General features: G+C 57.6%; 1 protein-coding gene across 1 annotated transcript in view; it reads right to left on the bottom strand.

The window, feature by feature from the left end:
- ENG (endoglin) overlaps window positions 1-20,226 on the bottom strand; it is a 286,341-nt gene that overhangs the window by 227,938 nt on the left and 38,177 nt on the right. The window lies entirely within an intron of this gene.

Below are 20,226 nucleotides of genomic sequence, written 5' to 3'. Positions count from 1 at the left end.
TCAAACACTGTGTGAACCCCACACCAGACCCAGCGGTACAGGAATTCTGGGAGAAGTGTCAGGATGTCCATAGGTTCTTCATCAACAAGGTCAAAGCCATCAGGCTCCTAATCAGCGCCCCCCCCCCTTCCCTACACCCCCTGCCCCATGGACAGCATTTTCTCCCCCCACGACCTCGAGTACATGCCCGCATTCCTTAAATATGACGTCTTACGCCGCTGGCACCCTCCCGTTCCTCCCCTTGCTTCTCTTCTCGGGATGCTCAATGCCCCCCTCAGGTGGAAGAGCCCCCTGGCATGTATGGCCGATGCTGAAAAAGCCGCCCCCCTCGGCCCGGATGACCTGGCAACAGGGGAGTTGCTAGGTCTGGAAAAGACCCGGGGCTATGCTGATGTTGGAACTGTTGGGACTGGGGGCTAGCTAGCCTTTTGGCTGTAGCTCCTGAGATTCTATCCGGGGCTACAACCAAAAGATCAGGGGCTATAGCCCCCTTAGCCCCCCCCCTAGCAACGCCCCTGCCTGGCAAGCAGCAGGGGGGGGGAGGTGGGTCCCGGGTCCCCAGTTCCTCAGCAAAGTCACGGGCAAGGAAGCTGCGAAGCAACACCTCACAATAAACCAGGCAACTCGGCCTGCTTCGGGCTTTCGCCCCAAGTGCAGCACCGACACAGACGCCACCCAGGTCCTGCACAATGCCCTTCATTTGTCATCAAAGTAGAACCATGCCCGCCGATCCCCCTGAACCTCTCTGCTGCGTTGCACACACTGCTCACCCACCTTGCCCAGAGGGTGCACTAACCTTACCCTGAACCTCTCTGCTGCGTTGGACCCTGTCGACCAGCACACACTGCTCACCCACCTTGCCCAGAGGGTGCACTAACCTTACCCTGAACCTCTCTGCTGCGTTGGACTCGGTCGACCAGCACACACTGCTCACCCACCTTGTCCAGAGGGTGCACTAACCTTACCCTGAACCTCTCTGCTGCGTTGGACTCGGTCGACCAGCACACACTGCTCACCCACCTTGCCCAGAGGGTGCACTAACCTTACCCTGAACCTCTCTGCTGCGTTGGACCCTGTCGACTACCACACACTGCTCACCCACCTTGCCCAGAGGGTGCACTAACCTTACCCTGAACCTCTCTGCTGCGTTGGACCCTGTCGACCACCACACACTGCTCACCCACCTTGCCCAGAGGGTGCACTAACCTTACCCTGAACCTCTCTGCTGCGTTGGACCCTGTCGACCACCACACACTGCTCACCCACCTTGCCCAGAAGGTGCACTAACCTTACCCTGAACCTCTCTGCTGCGTTGGACACTGTCGACCACCACACACTGCTCACCCACCTTGCCCAGAGGGTGCACTAACCTTACCCTGAACCTCTCTGCTGCGTTGGACCCGGTCGACCAGCACACACTGCTCACCCACCTTGCCCAGAGGGTGCACTAACCTTACCCTGAACCTCTCTGCTGCGTTGGACTCGGTCGACCAGCACACACTGCTCACCCACCTTGTCCAGAGGGTGCACTAACCTTACCCTGAACCTCTCTGCTGCGTTGGACTCGGTCGACCAGCACACACTGCTCACCCACCTTGTCCAGAGGGTGCACTAACCTTACCCTGAACCTCTCTGCTGCGTTGGACCCTGTCGACCACCACACACTGCTCACCCACCTTGTCCAGAGGGTGCACTAACCTTACCCTGAACCTCTCTGCTGCGTTGGACTCGGTCGACCAGCACACACTGCTCACCCACCTTGTCCAGAGGGTGCACTAACCTTACCCTGAACCTCTCTGCTGCGTTGGACCCTGTCGACCACCACACACTGCTCACCCACCTTGTCCAGAGGGTGCACTAACCTTACCCTGAACTTCTCTGCTGCGTTGGACCCTGTCGACCACCACACACTGCTCACCCACCTTGTCCAGAGGGTGCACTAACCTTACCCTGAACCTCTCTGCTGCGTTGGACTCGGTCGACCAGCACACACTGCTCACCCACCTTGTCCAGAGGGTGCACTAACCTTACCCTGAACCTCTCTGCTGCGTTGGACCCTGTCGACCACCACACACTGCTCACCCACCTTGTCCAGAGGGTGCACTAACCTTACCCTGAACTTCTCTGCTGCGTTGGACCCTGTCGACCACCACACACTGCTCACCCACCTTGTCCAGAGGGTGCACTAACCTTACCCTGAACCTCTTTGCTGCGTTGGACCCTGTCGACCACCACACACTGCTCACCCACCTTGTCCAGAGGGTGCACTAACCTTACCCTGAACCTCTCTGCTGCGTTGGACCCTGTCGACCACCACACACTGCTCACCCACCTTGCCCAGAGGGTGCACTAACCTTACCCTGAACCTCTCTGCTGCGTTGGACTCGGTCGACCACCACACACTGCTCACCCACCTTGTCCAGAGGGTGCACTAACCTCACCCTGAACCTCTCTGCTGCGTTGGACCCTGTCGACCACAACACACTGCTCACCCACCTTGCCCAGAGGGTGCACTAACCTTACCCTGAACCTCTCTGCTGCGTTGGACCCGGTCGACCAGCACACACTGCTCACCCACCTTGTCCAGAGGGTGCACTAACCTTACCCTGAACCTTTCTGCTGCGTTGGACCCGGTCGACCAGCACACACTGCTCACCCACCTTGTCCAGAGGGTGCACTAACCTTACCCTGAACCTCTCTGCTGCGTTGGACTCGGTCGACCAGCACACACTGCTCACCCACCTTGTCCAGAGGGTGCACTAACCTTACCCTGAACCTCTCTGCTGCGTTGGACTCGGTCGACCAGCACACACTGCTCACCCACCTTGTCCAGAGGGTGCACTAACCTTACCCTGAACTTCTCTGCTGAGTTGGACCCTGTCGACCACCACACACTGCTCACCCACCTTGTCCAGAGGGTGCACTAACCTTACCCTGAACCTCTTTGCTGCGTTGGACCCTGTCGACCACCACACACTGCTCACCCACCTTGTCCAGAGGGTGCACTAACCTTACCCTGAACCTCTCTGCTGCGTTGGACCCTGTCGACCACCACACACTGCTCACCCACCTTGCCCAGAGGGTGCACTAACCTTACCCTGAACCTCTCTGCTGCGTTGGATTCGGTCGACCACCACACACTGCTCACCCACCTTGCCCAGAGGGTGCACTAACCTTACCCTGAACCTCTCTGCTGCGTTGGACTCGGTCGACCAGCACACACTGCTCACCCACCTTGCCCAGAGGGTGCACTAACCTTACCCTGAACCTCTCTGCTGCGTTGGACCCGGTCGACCAGCACACACTGCTCACCCACCTTGTCCAGAGGGTGCACTAACCTTACCCTGAACTTCTCTGCTGCGTTGGACCCTGCCGACCACCACACACTGCTCACCCACCTTGTCCAGAGGGTGCACTAACCTTACCCTGAACCTCTTTGCTGCGTTGGACCCTGTCGACCACCACACACTGCTCACCCACCTTGTCCAGAGGGTGCACTAACCTTACCCTGAACCTCTCTGCTGCGTTGGACCCTGTCGACCACCACACACTGCTCACCCACCTTGCCCAGAGGGTGCACTAACCTTACCCTGAACCTCTCTGCTGCGTTGGACCCGGTCGACCAGCACACACTGCTCACCCACCTTGTCCAGAGGGTGCACTAACCTTACCCTGAACCTCTTTGCTGCGTTGGACTCGGTCGACCACCACACACTACTCACCCACCTTGCCCAGAGGATGCACTCATCTAACACTGTCCTGAAATGGTTCATTTCCTGCCTGCCTGGCCAACACCAGGCTGTTCAGAGGAATTCCCTCAGGTCCGAACACCACATGTCACCTGTGGAGTCCTCCTGGGTTCCATTCTCTCCACGGTCATCCTTCAGCTCTATATGGAACCGTCTGGCTCCTTCCTAGATAACCGCAACATAGCAGTATACCAGTACGTAGATATTATGCAGTGTTCCAGAAGGTGAAGGATCCACAAGACATTGCTCGCCTTCACTCATGCCTTGAAACCATTCATGGATGGATGACAAGCGCCTATTGAAAGCTTAAAACCGCCAAGAACGAATTCACACTCCGGGGGCCACACCTCCAAGCTGGAACCCACTCGAAGGTGGATGGACAAAATGCTCTTGGACAAGTACAACCCTCACCTCACCCACTCAGCAAAATCTCTAGATGCCATCATGGTTAGGGAACTATCCTGCAACAGCACATCGCGATAACAGCTCAACCGGCTCAAATGGCTCAACCGGCTTAACCGGCTCAGATGGCTCAACTGGCTCAAACGGCTTGGTATCAGATGGCTCTACTCCCAGAGAGGAAGCCCCTCCTCCTGGCCCATGACTTCGGAGTTGTGGTGCTCCCTCCTCCCAGGCTCCCGACTGGCCATCAGGTTCAAAACAGCAGGCCTCACCCAACACAACCACCACCGCAAAACGATTACCCTGACTCTTACAATCCACAGGTCCCAGTGTTGGGGATTATCGATACTTTGATTACCAGCTGTTGTGTAATTATCATGGGTTGTGACAGCAGAGAAGCATTTTGTACAACACCCCCACCCTCCTAACCGTGTTGCTTTTTTCGTAATTTGCTTAGGTTCCTGCACCCCACTTTCCAGGGATCCCCTCGAAAGCGGCGCTGTCTGGTGGTAGCTTGAGGGTGAGGTTTAAGTTGCAGCGACCCATTGATTGATGCCCTGTGTCACACTGGCATCACACATGCATTGATCACGCGTGCATTCCTCACTCCGCTATGCCCTCGGGTGCAGTGCTCTAGGCCAGGTGAACCTGTGGGGGGCAGGAGCAGCAAGTGAATGGATACCCTACCCCCCCTTCCGTGGCACCCTAGGGTAGATAGGCCGGGCATCATGGCCTCTCACATGGGTGCTTGGGGACCGGATGAAGAGTTCATGTAAAGATGCAGTGCCCACTGTGGCTGCGGGACACCGTCCTATAGAGAGGGGCAGGTGTAACTGGCAGGGCCTGAGTGGGAAGAGTGGGACTGGCCAGAGTGTGAGAGGGCAGAGTGTGGATGGGCAGAGTGGGCGCTATAGACAGAGACTGTCGAGGACAGGGCGTTGGCTGGAAGAGTGCCTCTTATGGAGAGGGAAGAGTGCAAAAGGGCAGCGTGTGAGAACTAGTGTGACAGATGGCAGTGTATAATACTCGAGTGTGAGAGACAGAGTGGTGTCGGGCAGTGTGTGAGAGGAAAGAGTGTGATAAATGTCAGTGTAAAAACAGTGCTGGAAATGGAAAGAACATACTCAGGGAGCCTCTCCTCCTTGGTGGGTGGAGCTGTGGGGAGGAGGGGAGCAGGGCGTGGCCCGAGGCCAGGTCATGCAACATGGTATCTCTTCACAGATCCCACACCTGGCCATTAGTATAAAAGCAAAGAGCAGAAAACAAGCCTTCTCTGCCTACGCCCCAAGACTATGGAACCCCCTCCCCGATGGCATCAGACTCGCCCCGAGCTCCTACAATTCAGAGAAGGGCTCAGGCCCCAAGTCTTCAAGGAGTCGCTCCTCCTCAACACCTAGGCCATCACGTCAACCCTCTCATCTCCGCCACCCAGTGCAGCTGTACCCCTCCTCTGTGCCCCTGTTTTCTCACCCCCCCACCCCCCTGCTGTATATCTGTTCTGTTGTTACCTCTGTGAAGCGCGGCTCCATTGCTTGTCGAAGCCAGGTCCACGCTCAATAAAAACCAAAAATAATAATAATTATAATAATAATCATCATTTTGGGAACATTAGAATGGCTATGACTTCACATTTTGAACGTGCGTGACAGCGATTCGCCAAGAAGCCCTTTTGCGCGAGCAATGGAAGTTGGAATCCGCTCTTTTCATTGGTCGCCATTATCAGCCAAACCAAAAGATATCTGCAAATTAGCAACAGCTGCTAAACAGCACGCGAGGCTTTGGCTGTTTCCAGGACTCTTCTGAAGTGCAGACTGGGAGGGGTGGCCTTGAGAACACGCCTGGGAGCTTTCTGGGCCCCAGGAAGCAGCAGAGACGGGTGTGTGCTGCGTTTCAAATATGTTTCTTTCTGTCACAGGCGGAGTTACAGGGGCGCTCCCAGCTGAGTAGCAGCATTACCCACTGGCTGCACAAACCAGGATGGGGTTCGATGGGCACTGACACCCTTAGGGACAGTTGGGACTCCTCAACAACTGCCTGCCGTGGCCCAGGGTTCTTCGATCCGTACAAGGATACGGGAGTCTACTGGCCTGGCAGTAGGACCACCAGAGGCGGGCGTACCCGCTAGAACTGAGACCGGAAGTGACTGTCTCCCGGAACGATGCAAAAACTGAAGTGCAGGCTCACCGGTTTGTGGAACCCCAGGAATGGTGAAGGGCCATTCGGGGAGATGTTTGCAGGCCAGGCACACTTGTGGCCTGAGTAAGGCTAGGACCGCCCACTAGGCTGACGCCAATGAAGTGATCATGTTTCTTCCAATGTAAGAATTGTGTCTGTGCACTTTATTTGGGTGGTAAAGCATGTGATGAATATTGAGGGTTTTGGGGGTCTCTGCAGGGGTTAGTCCCCGCTATGCTCTTCACACACTACCCAGTGCTCTCCACCCTTTTTTGCGCTGTATTTGAAGCGCGGAGCAGCACAGCGGCTCCCCTGGGGCGGTCCTAACACACGCTTTGTTTCAGCGGAGCATTGACACTAGAGTGATAAGTGGAGGATACAGCAAGGAAGGAGTTATTGGGGGTGACTCTTGTCAAGAGGGAGAATTTTGGATGGCTGAAATAAGAGGTGCTGTGAGAAATAATGACTACAAGCAGCCGATCTTATCATGGTCATTGTTTCGCTGTCTGTTTTTAAGTCTTGATCACATAGTTTAAAAAGCCAAAGTACACTTCTTTACACTCCCTTTGCTTTGCATAGGGCCTTTGTAATCATTCGTTCAGGATGGGGAAACGAGAAATATAATCGGACTCCTTTTAATCCATGTGTTTCCGTAACTATGCTCTGCATACATGTATTACGTGATCCATCTACTTTCCGAGGTATTGCTCTAAAACTAAACGAACTAAAGCAGAGAAGAGCTCTGGTAAAGGGCCGAAATCCCAGACTGGGGTCACTACATAGCCAAAGTGTGTGATCCTGGACACATTGATGAACTTCACTCTGCCTTATTTGCTAAACTTGGGACTCTAGCTTCGATTCCCAGATGAAGCTATTTATATAAAAAAGGGTTCACTAGACTACAGAGCTGGTCCATATATAACAATAGTGACCATTCATACCAGGCACAGCACAAAGGGCTCCCCCTCCTGGCAGATCCATGGCAACTTCCATTAATGCCCTTGAGGGTGGGAGACGGGCGGCACGGCCTGGGATGGCCTTTACTGTGACGCCACTTCTGGGTTTTGCCGCATAGGTCCTTGGGCGAGCAATCTAGCAGGTCCACGCACGGTACACACTCACCGGCTCTCATTCTTTGCCTAAAAAGAGGTGGCATTTTCCAAGCTTAACAAATCGCTTTTAGCTTCACATCACAGGGAATGACATCATCTGACCTTTGACCCGATGACATGACGTTCGGCTATGAGAGGAAGGACACCTTCTCTTCTGGGTGACCATTGTGCGTAGGATAAAAGGGAGCGGTAGGGTATGCTTTTGAACTCTGTAGGCGGTAGAGCTACTTACAAAACAGTAGCCTGCGCCTTTAGGGATGGCAGCTATGCTTAAGGGGCCACGTGCACCCCGCACTGCACCGGAGGTGCCTCTGCCTGTGAGAAGTCCTGCTAAACCACCAAAGGTAGCAGTCTCGACGATCCTACCGGTCCCCTGACAGAAGAGGCTCTTATAGGACGAGGAGAAATGCACGTTACGTGGAGGTGAGAGCCCAGTCGGGAGTGAATCCTCGCCCTCTCCTGATGACCAGCGGAAGAGGAGATATGTGTGGCTGCTAGGAAACAAGGTCGCTAAGGAACACAGCCCCACATTGGTTCTACAAGTCAACAACACCCCAACTGAATTCTTGAATGACACTGAACTTCATGAGCAAAGAAGCATACAATCGACTCCTGCATCCACCCAGGCTGAAGCCGTCCACGGTGGACATATTCCCACACGGTTCTAATACACGAGTGAAGGGATGTTTGCAACAGCCTGCGCTCACAACTCACACACTGCCCGCATCCAGCTGCACGTATTCTCTACCGAAGCCAACAGCGGATGTATACTGAGTGTTCGGACCGCCATCCTGTTCCACTTGATGGCCCACAAATACCTGGCACCAGACGCTGATGTCGTCAAGGCATTTCCCAATCTCTTCAAAGGCCTTGGCAAGCTACGTAATTGGAAGGTGCGCCTCCACATTGATCCGACAGTCAAACCAGCTGCCCAACAATATCCAGAAACAGGTGGAAGATGAAATCCAGCACCTACTGGATCTCAACATCATTGAACCTACGGTAGGACTCACCCCGTGGGTTTCCTCGATTGTACCAGTCCTGAAGAAGCCTGCAGAGGGGTCCATTCGCCTTTGTGTGGACATGCGCCGACCTAATGCTGCCATACAGCGGGAACGTGACCAGGCCGACAGAATCACAGACATGATTCCCCTTCTCAACGGGATGACTGTATTCTCTAAGCTGGATATCAACAAGGGCTAGCACCAACTGGAGCTCACCCCGGAGTCACGCTACATCACCACGTTTGTGACACACAAGGGGCTATATCGCTACAACAGGCTACGTTTCGAAATATCCTCAGCAGCAGAAATCTTTCAAGAGGAGATCCATCAAGTCATCAAACACATCCCAAACTGCCTTGATTAGAGCAATGGGGCAAATCCACTCAGGAACAGGACGACACGCGGCACCGCACATGTTTGGCACTAGAGGCTGCCAGGGTGACTTTTAATAAGGACAAATGCAAATTCACCAAACGGACGCTGAAATTCTGCAGACACGGTAAGTGCCTTGATCCTGAGGACTATGACGGATGTGAAACCACAGGAAACGTGTCCCACTTCCACGGGCATGAGGAGCCGTGGGATGTGCTCACTGATGAGCGAGCGGTCCCTCGGAGCGCTGCAAGGCCCTTACCTGCGAGACGGAGAAGTGTCTGATGAGGACTGGACAGAAGTGGGACACAGCCCCAACCTAGACACAGAGTCCAGATCTACTGCCAGAGGAGCGGCCAGCCAGGGCCAAGCTCAAACCCAAAAGACTCATTGAAGAAATGGGTGTCACATTGCGAATTTGCTGCCTCGTTATGATAGAGGCGGGAGTAGGGTGGGGGCAGGATGCGGAAGTTATGTGGTGGACGCAGGAGGCCTCAGTTATAATAAAGTTAGAGTGAGACCAGCATACCACTGTGTCGGCCTCAGTTTATCCGCGCGCTGCATGCTACACTCACCAACCGTGTCAGGGCCATCTAGGTGGTGCGTGCAGGGTGCCGACAGAGAGTGAGAGAAGAGAGTGTGCAAGGGAAGAGAGTGGGAGCGGGGAGAGTGTGATACTACAGAGTGTGGGTGGGAGGAGAGTGCACTAGACAAGGGTGTAATAGGACAGAATCTGTGAGAAGAGAGTGCGAGAGGAGAGGGTGTGACACCTAGAGAGTGTGAGTGGGGACAGTGTGATAGGACAGAGAGTGAGAGAAGAGAGTGTGATAGTAGAGTGTGAGAGGCAAAAGTGTGATAGGACAGACAGTGGGGAAAGACTGTAATAAGACATAGTTTGAGAAAGTGTGATAGGACAGAGAGTGAGAGAAGAGAGTGTTGCTAGAGAGGAGAGTGTGAGTGGGAGAGAGTGTGAGAGGAGTGTGATACTACAGAATGTGAGATGAGAACGTGTGATAGGACAGAGAGTGTGAGATGAGAGAGGGGAAGTGTGAGAGGAGAGAGTGTGAGAGGGGAGAGTTTGAGAGGAGCGAGCATGAGAGGAGAGAGTGTGGTACTACAGAGTATGCTAGCAGAAAATGTGATAGTTCAGAGAGTGTGAGAGGAGAGAGTGTGAGACGGGAGAACGTGAGAGGAAACAGTGTGCGAGGAGAGAGTGTGATACTACAGAGTGTGAGAGGAGAATGTGTGATAGCAGAGAGAGTGCGAGAGGGGAGAGTGTGAGAGGAGAGAGCATGAGAGGAGAGAGTGTGGTACTACAGAGTGTGAGAAGAGAACGTGTGATAGTGCAGAGTGTGGGAGGAGTGTGATACTACAGAGTGTGAGAGGAGAAAGTGTGATAGGACAGAGTGTGAGAGTAGAGAACGTGAGAGGAAACAGTGTGCGAGGTGAGAGTGTGATACTACAGAGTGTTAGAGGAGAACGTGTGGTAGGAGAGAGAGTGAGAGGAGAGAGTGTGAGAGGGGAGAGTGTGAGAGGAGAGAGCATGAGAGGAGAGAGTGTGGTACTACAGAGTGTGAGAGGAGAAAGTGTGGTAGGAGAGAGAGTGAGAGGAGAGAGTGTGGGAGGGGAGAGTGTGAGAGGAGAGAGCATGAGAGGAGAGAGTGTGATACTACAGAGTGTGATAGGAGAGAGTGTGAGAGGAGAGAGTGTGCGAGGGGTATATAATGGACAGAATAATGAATGCAATGGCCTGCGATGGAGGGAGGAGCTAGGCGGATTGGGGGGCCATTCCCCAGCTGCCACACAGCTGGTTGGGGGCTCTCTACGGAGAGGGGCTTCGGCCTGTCCGAGGAGCTCTCCCCGGGCTCCATCCGGCCTCCTCTGCAGCCGCCATTGTCTGCAGCTTCCGCCCGATGCCCAGGAGCAGCAGCGCCAGGGAAGATAAACACACTTTATCGAGGCTTGGCAGACAGCGCCAAGCTTCCCCGGGACCCAGCAGGCAGCCGGCCCTGAGCACCCAGATGGGCGAGACAAGGGCAGGGGACGAGGGTGAGAGTGAGACACAGGCAGGGAGCTGAGGAAAGACAGGATCAGGGGCCAGGGGCAGAGTGGGACACCAGGGAGCTGAGGAAAGACAGGATCAAGGGGGCAGGGGGAGAGTGAGACACCAGGGAGCTGAGGAAAGACAGGATCGGGGGCCAGGAGGAGAGTGAGACACCAGGGAGCTGAGGAAAGACAGGATCGGGGGCCAGGAGGAGAGTGAGACACCAGGGAGCTGAGGAAAGACAGGATCGGGGGCCAGGAGGAGAGTGGGACACCAGGGAGCTGAGGAAAGACAGGATCAGGGAGGACAGGGGAGACTGAGACACCAGGGAGCTGAGGAAAGACAGGATCAGGGGCAGGGGGAGAGTGGGACACCAGGGAGCTGAGGAAAGACAGGATCAGGGGCCAGGGGGAGACTGAGACACCAGGGAGCTGAGGAAAGACAGGATCAGGGGCAGGGAGGACAGTGAGACACCTGGCAAGGAGCCGAGGAAAGACGGGATCAGGGGGGCCGGGGGGCAGTGAGAAACCAAGGAGCTGAGGAAAGACAGGATCAGGGAGGACAGGGGAGACTGAGACACCAGGGAGCTGAGGAAAGACAGGATCAGGGGCCAGGGGGAGACTGAGACACCAGGGAGCTGAGGAAAGACAGGATATGGGGCAGGGAGGACAGTGAGACACCTGGCAAGGAGCCGAGGAAAGACGGGATCAGGGGGGCCGGGGGGCAGTGAGAAACCAAGGAGCTGAGGAAAGACAGGATCAGGGAGGACAGGGGAGACTGAGACACCAGGGAGCTAAGGAAAGACAGGATCAGGGGCCAGGGGGAGAGTGAGACACCAGGGAGCTGAGGAAAGACAGGGTCAGGGGGAACAGGAGGAGAGTGAGACACTGGGCAAGGAGCTGAGGAAAGACAGGATCAGGGGCCAGGGGGAGGGTGTGACACCAGGGAGCTGAGGAAAGACAGGATCAGGGGCCAGGAGGAGAGTGAGACACCAGGGAGCTGAGGAAAGACAGGATCAGGGGCAGGGAGGAGAGTGAGACACCGGGCAAGGAGCCGAGGAAAGACAGGATCAGGGGGCCAGGGGGAGAGTGAGACACTGGGAGGGAGCTGAGGAAAGACAGGATCAGGGAGGCAGGGGGAGAGTGAGACACCAGGGAGCTGAGGAAAGACAGGATCAGGGGGCAGGTGGAGAGTGAGACACCAGGGAGCTGAGGAAAGACAGGATCAGGGGCAGGTGAGCTGAGGAAAGACAGGATCAGGGGCCAGCGGGAGAGTGAGACACCAGGGAGCTGAAGAAAGACAGGATCAGGGGCAGGGGGAGAGTGAGCCACTGGCAGGGAGCTGAGGAAAGACAGGATCAGGGGGCCAGGGGGAGAGTGAGACACCAGGGAGCTGAGGAAAGACAGGATCAAGGGGGCAGGGGGAGAGTGAGACACCAGGGAGCTGAGGAAAGACAGGATCGGGGGCCAGGAGGAGAGTGAGACACCAGAGAGCTGAGGAAAGACAGGATCAGGGGCAGGGAGGACAGTGAGACACCGGGCAAGGAGCCGAGGAAAGACAGGATCAGAGGCCGGGGGGGAGTGAGAAACCAAGGAGCTGAGGAAAGACAGGATCAGGGAGGACAGGGGAGAGTAAGACACCAGGGAGCTGAGGAAAGACAGGATCAGGGGCCAGGGGGAGAGTGAGAAACAGGCAGGGAGCTGAGGAAAGACAGGATCAGGGGCAGGGAGGACAGTGAGACACCGGGCAAGGAGCCGAGGAAAGACGGGATCAGGGGGGCCGGGCGGGAGTGAGAAACCAAGGAGCTGAGGAAAGACAGGATCAGGGAGGACAGGGGAGAGTGAGACACCAGGGAGCTGAGGAAAGACAGGATCAGGGGCCAGGGGGAGAGTGAGACACAGGCAGGGAGCTGAGGAAAGACAGGATCAGGGAGGCAGGGGGAGAGTGAGACACCAGGGAGCTGGGGAAAGACAGGATCAGGGGGACAGGAGGAGAGTGAGACACCAAGGAGCTGAGGAAAGACAGGATGAGGGGCAGGGGGAGAGTGAGACACAGGCAGGGAGCTGAGGAAAGACAGGGTCAGGGGGAACAGGAGGAGAGTGAGACACTGGGCAAGGAGCTGAGGAAAGACAGGATCAGGGGCCAGGGGGAGAGTGAGACACCAGGGAGCTGAGGAAAGACAGGATCAGGGGCCAGGAGGAGAGTGAGACACCAGGGAGCTGAGGAAAGACAGGATCAGGGGCAGGGAGGAGAGTGAGACACCGGGCAAGGAGCCGAGGAAAGACAGGATCAGGGGGCCAGGGGGAGAGTGAGACACTGGGAGGGAGCTGAGGAAAGACAGGATCAGGGAGGCAGGGGGAGAGTGAGACACCAGGGAGCTGAGGAAAGACAGGATCAGGGGGGCAGGTGGAGAGTGAGACACCAGGGAGCTGAGGAAAGACAGGATCAGGGGCAGGGGAGCTGAGTAAAGACAGGATCAGGGGGCCAGGGGAGAGCGAGACACCAGGGAGCTGAGGAAAGACAGGATCAAGGGGGCAGGGGGAGAGTGAGACACCAGGGAGCTGAGGAAAGACAGGATCAGGGGCCAGGAGGAGAGTGAGACACCAAGGAGCTGAGGAAAGACAGGATCAGGGGCAGGGAGGAGAGTGAGACACAGGCAGGGAGCTGAGGAAAGACAGGATCAGAGGGGCAGGGGGAGAGTGAGACACCAGGGAGCTGAGGAAAGACAGGATGAGGGGCAGGAGGAGAGTGAGACACCAGGGAGCTGAGGAAAGACAGGATTAGGGGCCAGGGGGAGAGTGAGACACCAGGGAGCTGAAGAAAGACAGGATCAGGGGCAGGGGGAGAGTGAGCCACTGGCAGGGAGCTGAGGAAAGACAGGATCAGGGGCAGGGGGAGAGTGAGACACAGGCAGGGAGCTGAGGAAAGACAGGATCAGGGGGCCAGGGGGAGAGTGAGACACCAGGGAGCTGAGGAAAGACAGGATCAGGGGGGCAGGGGGAGAGTGAGACACAGGCAGGGAGCTGAGGAAAGACAGGATCAGGGGGCCAGGGGGAGAGTGAGACACCAGGGAGCTGAGGAAAGACAGGATCAGGGGCAGGGGGAGAGTGAGACACCAGGGAGCTGAGGAAAGACAGGATCAGGGGGCCAGAGGGAGAGTGAGACACCAGGGAGCTGAGGAAAGACAGGATCAGGGGCAGGGGGAGAGTGAGACAACAGGGAGCTGAGGAAAGACAGGATCAAGGGGGTAGGGGGAGAGTGAGACACAGGCAGAGAGCTGAGGAAAGACAGGATCAGGGGGCCAGGAGGAGAGTGGGACACCAGAGAGCTGAGGAAAGACAGGATCAGGGGCAGGAGGAGAGTGAGACACCAGGGAGCTGAAGAAAGACAGGATCAGGGGCAGGGGGAGAGTGAGCCACTGGCAGGGAGCTGAGGAAAGACAGGATCAGGGGGTCAGGGGGAGAGTGAGACACCAGGGAACTGAGGAAAGACAGGATATGGGGCAGGGGGAGAGTGAGACACAGGCAGGGAGCTGAGGAAAGACAGGATCGGGGGGCCAGGGGGAGAGTGAGACACCAGCGTGCTGAGGAAAGACAGGATCAGGGGCAGGGGGAGAGTGCGACACCAGGGAGCTGAGGAAAGACAGGATCAGGGGGCCAGGGGGAGAGTGAGACACCAGGGAGCTGAGGAAAGACAGGATCAGGGGCAGGGGGAGAGTGAGACACCAGGGAGCTGAGGAAAGACAGGATCAAGGGGGCAGGGGGAGAGCGAGACACCAGGGAGCTGAGGAAAGACAGGATCGGGGGCCAGGAGGAGAGTGAGACACCAGGGAGCTGAGGAAAGACAGGATCAGGGGCAGGGAGGAGAGTGAGACACAGGCAGAGAGCTGAGGAAAGACAGGATCAGGGGGCCAGGAGGAGAGTGGGACACCAGAGAGCTGAGGAAAGACAGGATCAGGGGCAGGAGGAGAGTGAGACACCAGGGAGCTGAAGAAAGACAGGATCAGGGGCAGGGGGAGAGTAAGCCACTGGCAGGGAGCTGAGGAAAGACAGGATCAGGGGGTCAGGGGGAGAGTGAGACACCAGGGAGCTGAGGAAAGACAGGATATGGGGCAGGGGGAGAGTGAGACACAGGCAGGGAGCTGAGGAAAGACAGGATCAGGGGGCCAGGGGGAGAGTGAGACACCAGGGAGCTGAGGAAAGACAGGATCAGGGGGGCAGGGAGAGAGTGAGACACAGGCAGGGAGCTGAGGAAAGACAGGATCAGGGGGCCAGGGGGAGAGTGAGACACCAGGGAGCTGAGGAAAGACAGGATCAGGGGCAGGGGGAGAGTGAGACACCAGGGAGCTGAGGAAAGACAGGATCAGGGGGCCAGGGGGAGAGTGAGACACCAGGGAGCTGAGGAAAGACAGGATCAGGGGCAGGGGGAGAGTGAGACAATGGCAGGGAGCTGAGGAAAGACAGGATCGGGGGCCAGGGGGAGAGTGAGACACCAGGGAGCTGAGGAAAGACAGGATCAGGGGAAGGGGGAGAGTGAGACACCAGGGAGCTGAGGAAAGACAGGATCAGAGGGACAGGAGGAGAGTGAGACACCAGGGAGCTGAGGAAAGACAGGATCAGGGTCAGGGAGGAGAGTGAGACACAGGCAGAGAGCTGAGGAAAGACAGGATCAGGGGGCCAGGAGGAGAGTGGGACACCAGAGAGCTGAGGAAAGACAGGATCAGGGGCAGGAGGAGAGTGAGACACCAGGGAGCTGAAGAAAGACAGGATCAGGGGCAGGGGGAGAGTAAGCCACTGGCAGGGAGCTGAGGAAAGACAGGATCAGGGGGTCAGGTGGAGAGTGAGACACCAGGGAGCTGAGGAAAGACAGGATATGGGGCAGGGGGAGAGTGAGACACAGGCAGGGAGCTGAGGAAAGACAGAATCAGGGGGCCAGGGGGAGAGTGAGACACCAGGGAGCTGAGGAAAGACAGGATCAGGGGGGCAGGGAGAGAGTGAGACACAGGCAGGGACCTGAGGAAAGACAGGATCAGGGGGCCAGGGGGAGAGTGAGACACCAGGGAGCTGAGGAAAGACAGGATCAGGGGCAGGGGGAGAGTGAGACACCAGGGAGCTGAGGAAAGACAGGATCAGGGGGCCAGGGGGAGAGTGAGACACCAGGGAGCTGAGGAAAGACAGGATCAGGGGCAGGGGGAGAGTGAGACACTGGCAGGGAGCTGAGGAAAGACAGGATCGGGGGCCAGGGGGAGAGTGAGACACCAGGGAGCTGAGGAAAGACAGGATCAGGGGAAGGGGGAGAGTGAGACACCAGGGAGCTGAGGAAAGACAGGATCAGGGGGCCAGGGGGAGAGTGAGACACCAGGGAGCTGAGGAAAGACAGGATCAGGGGCAGGGGGAGAGTGAGACACTGGCAGGGAGCTGAGGAAAGACAGGATCGGGGGCCAGGGGGAGAGTGAGACACCAGGGAGCAGAGGAAAGACAGGATCAGGGGAAGGGGGAGAGTGAGACACCAGGGAGCTGAGGAAAGACAGGATCAGGGGGACAGGGGGAGAGTGAGACACCAGGGAGCTGAGGAAAGACAGGATCAGGGGGGCAGGGAGAGAGTGAGACACAGGCAGGGAGCTGAGGAAAGACAGGATCGGGGGCCAGGGGGAGAGTGAGACACCAGGGAGCTGAGGAAAGACAGGATCAGGGGCAGGGGGAGAGTGAGACACTGGGCAGGGAGCTGAGGAAAGACAAGATCAGGGGGGCAGGGGGAGAGTGAGACACCAGGGAGCTGAGGAAAGACAGGATCAGAGGGACAGGAGGAGAGTGAGACACCAGGGAGCTGAGGAAAGACAGGATCAGGGGGCCAGGGGGAGAGCGAGACACCAGGGAGCTGAGGAAAGACAGGATCAAGGGGGCAGGGGGAGAGCGAGACACCAGGGAGCTGAGGAAAGACAGGATCGGGGGCCAGGGGGAGAGTGAGACACCAGGGAGCTGAGGAAAGACAGGATCAGGGGCAGGGGGAGAGTGAGACACTGGCAGGGAGCTGAGGAAAGACAGGATCGGGGGCCAGGGGGAGAGTGAGACACCAGGGAGCTGAGGAAAGACAGGATCAGGGGCAGGGGGAGAGTGAGACACTGGGCAGGGAGCTGAGGAAAGACAAGATCAGGGGGGCAGGGGGAGAGTGAGACACCAGGGAGCTGAGGAAAGACAGGATCAGAGGGACAGGAGGAGAGTGAGACACCAGGGAGCTGAGGAAAGACAGGATCAGGGGGCCAGGGGGAGAGCGAGACACCAGGGAGCTGAGGAAAGACAGGATCAAGGGGGCAGGGGGAGAGCGAGACACCAGGGAGCTGAGGAAAGACAGGATCGGGGGCCAGGGGGAGAGTGAGACACCAGGGAGCTGAGGAAAGACAGGATCAGGGGCAGGGGGAGAGTGAGACACTGGCAGGGAGCTGAGGAAAGACAGGATCAGGGGAAGGGGGAGAGTGAGACACCAGGGAGCTGAGGAAAGACAGGATCAGGGGGCCAGGGGGAGAGTGAGACACCAGGGAGCTGAGGAAAGACAGGATCAGGGGCAGGGGGAGAGTGAGACACTGGCAGGGAGCTGAGGAAAGACAGGATCGGGGGCCAGGGGGAGAGTGAGACACCAGGGAGCTGAGGAAAGACAGGATCAGGGGAAGGGGGAGAGTGAGACACCAGGGAGCTGAGGAAAGACAGGATCAGGGGGACAGGGGGAGAGTAAGACACCAGGGAGCTGAGGAAAGACAGGATCAGGGGGGCAGGGAGAGAGTGAGACACAGGCAGGGAGCTGAGGAAAGACAGGATCGGGGGCCAGGGGGAGAGTGAGACACCAGGGAGCTGAGGAAAGACAGGATCAGGGGCAGGGGGAGAGTGAGACACTGGGCAGGGAGCTGAGGAAAGACAAGATCAGGGGGGCAGGGGGAGAGTGAGACACCAGGGAGCTGAGGAAAGACAGGATCAGAGGGACAGGAGGAGAGTGAGAAACCAGGGAGCTGAGGAAAGACAGGATCAGGGGGCCAGGGGGAGAGCGAGACACCAGGGAGCTGAGGAAAGACAGGATCAAGGGGGCAGGGGGAGAGCGAGACACCAGGGAGCTGAGGAAAGACAGGATCGGGGGCCAGGGGGAGAGTGAGACACCAGGGAGCTGAGGAAAGACAGGATCAGGGGCAGGGGGAGAGTGAGACACTGGCAGGGAGCTGAGGAAAGACAGGATCGGGGGCCAGGGGGAGAGTGAGACACCAGGGAGCTGAGGAAAGACAGGATCAGGGGGCCAGGGGGAGAGCGAGACACCAGGGAGCTGAGGAAAGACAGGATCAAGGGGGCAGGGGGAGAGCGAGACACCAGGGAGCTGAGGAAAGACAGGATCGGGGGCCAGGGGGAGAGCGAGACACCAGGGAGCTGAGGAAAGACAGGATCAGAGGGACAGGAGGAGAGTGAGACACCAGGGAGCTGAGGAAAGACAGGATCAGGGGGCCAGGGGGAGAGCGAGACACCAGGGAGCTGAGGAAAGACAGGATCAAGGGGGCAGGGGGAGAGCGAGACACCAGGGAGCTGAGGAAAGACAGGATCGGGGGCCAGGGGGAGAGCGAGACACCAGGGAGCTGAGGAAAGACAGGATCAGGGGCCAGGGGGAGAGTGAGACACCAGGGAGCTGAGGAAAGACAGGATCAGGGGCCAGGGGGAGAGTGAGACACCAGGGAGCTGAGGAAAGACAGGATCAGGGGCCAGGGGGAGAGTGAGACACCAGGGAGCTGAGGAAAGACAGGATCAGAGGGACAGGAGGAGAGTGAGACACCAGGGAGCTGAGGAAAGACAGGATCAGGGGGCCAGGGGGAGAGCGAGACACCAGGGAGCTGAGGAAAGACAGGATCAAGGGGGCAGGGGGAGAGCGAGACACCAGGGAGCTGAGGAAAGACAGGATCGGGGGCCAGGGGGAGAGTGAGACACCAGGGAGCTGAGGAAAGACAGGATCAGGGGCCAGGGGGAGAGTGAGACACCAGGGAGCTGAGGAAAGACAGGATCAGAGGGACAGGAGGAGAGTGAGTCACTAGGCAGCTAGAGAGAGTCACTTATATCTCGTATCTTCAGAACTGTGGCTCTTTCCACACTTTGCCTCTGAATCCAAAGTCTTTTTCTGATTTCTCCTGGAAAATGCACTATTTGATCTTTTGTTTCGAAAACGTTCTTGTGGCTGTGGGACCTCCCCCTACCCCCCCTGCTAACACCCCCACAGAGAACTTGCTAATATTCAGGACAGAATTTCTGCCCTCCGTTGTGTCTTGCTGCAGCCTGCAATGCACAGTGACCTGCATTCGGCCATGCACAGTGCATTGGGTGCTGTGTATTGCTGCAGCCGGCCACGCACAGTGCCCTGCAGTCCCTGGTGCACAGTGCATTGGGCGCTGTGTCTTGCTGCAGCTGGCCATGCACAGTGCCCTGCAGTCCCTGGTGCACAGTGCATTGGGCACTCTGTCTTGCTGCAGCCGGCCACGCACAGTGCCCTGCAGTCCCTGGTGCACAGTGCATTGGGCGCTGTGTCTTGCTGCAGCTGGCCATGCACAGTGCCCTGCAGTCGCTGGTGCACAGTGCATTGGGCGCTGTGTCTTGCTGCAGCAGGCCATGCACAGTGCCCTGCAGTTGCTGGTGCACAGTGCATTGGACGCTGTGTCTTGCTGCAGCCAGCCATGCACAGTGTCGTGCAGCCGGCCATGCACAGTGCATTGGGCGCTGTGTATTGCTGCAGCCAGCCACACACAGTGCCCTGCAGTCGCTGGTGCACAGTGCATTGGGTGCTGTGTATTGCTGCAGCCGGCCACGCACAGTGCCCTGCAGTCCCTGGTGCACAGTGCATTGGGCGCTGTGTCTTGCTGCAGCCGGCCACGCACAGTGCCCTGCAGTCCCTGGTGCACAGTGCATTGGGCGCTGTGTCTTGCTGGAGCCGGCCATGCACAGTACCCTGCAGTCGCTGGTGCACAGTGTATTGGGCGCTGTGTCTTGCTGCAGCCGGCCATGCACTGTGCCCTGCAGTCGCTGGTGCATAGTGTATTGGACGCTGTGTCTTGCTGCAGCCGGCCATGCACAGTGCCCTGCAGTCGCTGGTGCACAGTGCATTGGGCGCTGTGTCTTGCTGCAGCCGGCCACGCACAGTGCCCTGCAGTCCCTGGTGCACGGTGCATTGGGCGCTGTGTCTTGCTGCAGCCGGCCATGCACAGTGCCCTGCAGTCGCTGGTGCATGATGTATTGGACGCTGTGTCTTGCTGCAGCCGGCCATGCCGGCCATGCACAGTGCCCTGCAGTCGCTGGTGCACAGTGCATTGGACGCTGTGTCTTGCTGCAGCCGGCCATGCACAGTGCCCTGCA

The sequence above is a fragment of the Ambystoma mexicanum genome, chromosome 8, assembly GCF_040938575.1.
Source record: "Ambystoma mexicanum isolate Mex_15411 chromosome 8, UKY_AmexF1_1, whole genome shotgun sequence".
NCBI lineage: Eukaryota > Metazoa > Chordata > Amphibia > Caudata > Ambystomatidae > Ambystoma > Ambystoma mexicanum.
Note: the sequence above shows the minus strand (reverse complement) of the source record. Positions and strands in the feature narration are given on the sequence as shown.